Source organism: Papaver somniferum, unplaced genomic scaffold (genome assembly GCF_003573695.1).
Source record: "Papaver somniferum cultivar HN1 unplaced genomic scaffold, ASM357369v1 unplaced-scaffold_10, whole genome shotgun sequence".
Classification (NCBI taxonomy): domain Eukaryota; kingdom Viridiplantae; phylum Streptophyta; class Magnoliopsida; order Ranunculales; family Papaveraceae; genus Papaver; species Papaver somniferum.
Genome location: NW_020618825.1, coordinates 10,433,840 through 10,435,660, shown reverse-complemented (window position 1 = coordinate 10,435,660; position 1,821 = coordinate 10,433,840). Strand labels below are relative to the sequence as shown.

At 35.3% G+C, this 1,821-nt stretch overlaps 1 long non-coding RNA gene across 1 annotated transcript; it reads right to left on the bottom strand.

The window, feature by feature from the left end:
* Positions 1-205: 205 nt before the first annotated feature.
* Positions 206-1,445, bottom strand: LOC113326684. Its single transcript, XR_003348475.1, has 3 exons — positions 1,379-1,445; positions 779-851; positions 206-294 (listed from the first exon to the last, which is right to left on the bottom strand). It is a non-coding gene; the product is annotated as an uncharacterized LOC113326684 (long non-coding RNA).
* Positions 1,446-1,821: the final 376 nt, after the last annotated feature.

Below are 1,821 nucleotides of genomic sequence, written 5' to 3'. Positions count from 1 at the left end.
TAGCCCAGAACATTTTCGTGGACCTGGATTCTAGTTTACAGGCCTGTAATGCAATTAAAACTGAACTTGGAACCCGTGCCTGCAATTTCTTATTTTGTATTCTGCAGTTCATGCATTCTCAAAGAAGATTCATACATTCATTAGGAATACAAGTACAACAGAATTGTTCCATTCGTTATGAAATTTAACCCAAAACTATTCAAAGCTAACACACTGAGCTGCCATAAAGCTCCTCAAAGTAATGCAGCCCTTTAATGACGCGTAATTTGTCCAGCATGTGCCTCGCCATCAAGCCTTTAATATTTAAAAACCCAAGCTGATAAAAAAATGGTATTCAACAATCAATGACTGACATGATTACTGATTCAATCATTCAAGAAAGTGAAAACACATTGTTCCGTAAAATTTTATTAAGAGCAGTAATTGTACGCTGTCCTAGTGTTGGTGGCAACTGAAATGACTTGGTACAAGTTTGGCCACTCGACATTACTGGATAATAAGAGAAATGCTAGTCACTAACTAGGTAGCACCTAATCTAGGCTCCGCGTAATTTTCATCTAAATGTCAATATACAGCATATCAAAGTCTTTTTGTTCCGGAAGGCTTACTACTCTTCTCAAACACACCAACAATAGAAGGTTCACATCAGATTAGTATCACACCGCCCTGAAGTTATCTATCAGTGAAGTAATTTATTGCCTACATTCCGAAAAAACAGAAACTGACCATCTTGTACCATCTAAAGTAGTGATCAAAGTTATGATACAAAGATTCTTACTTGAGCCAAGTAGTTCACAGATTGCTCGCTGGCGGTGGAGGGCATCCATATTTCCAAATGATCTACCTTATCACTGTTTAAAAGAATGCATTCCATTAGTGAGAAATCATAATCATGCCCGTGAGGCACTCATCATCCATGATATATATTTGTAAAATTCCCATGCCATTGAAATTCCAAACAAATTAGACAGTGCACATACACCATATGGCATTGTTCAGAATGATGAAAAATAAAATAAACAGGACGCTCAGAATCAACAAATAATTATATTGGTGAAATCAAAAATAAATCTACACTAGTTTTTAAACTTCTTTAGGAAGATGGTTGCGAAATAGCTAGGCCAATAAAATTATTAACATACTCGATCTCTTCCTTATTACTATATTATGCAGCCATACACCTGACTAATACTGTCGCTGTGAAGGTTATAATTAGGAACAAGTTCATCAGGAAATGGTGGAAGTTCATAACCATACTCAGACCTATCAAAGCCTCCTCCAGAATCACCACCTTGTAATCAAAAGTAGAATAGAAAACTGGACTAACAAACATAAGCTTGTAATGCAAAAGTATGAATGAATAGCAGATAAAACTTACATCGTGTCAGCCTTCTCCTCTATTATCTTGATAAATGCCTCAACCAAGTCTGCAGACGGACAATTTGTTTCAGCTATCTTGCAATGCTTTTGATTATTATTTCTTTGAATAACTGTAGTGTCTACAAAAAGAAAGTTGGGGTAAAATTAAGTCTACAATGGTGGATCAGCGAAAACCAAAATGTGTTATTTCTCAGTTCAAAGTTAATCGGTAAGTTTAATTAATTACTTGATATATTACAACTTTGACATTTTTTTTGTGCTTTCTTCAGTTTTGGAGTTTAAGAGCTGGAGTTAGTGCTTTTCAGATGTTATACCGAGAAACTTCAGGATTAAAAACAGCCAATTTATGTTCCTCTATTGCATGCTACCGTTGCAACTTTTTTGGAACAGGTTCTAAAGTATACATGGATAAATCTATTGCGCAAAAGTTAAATACATACT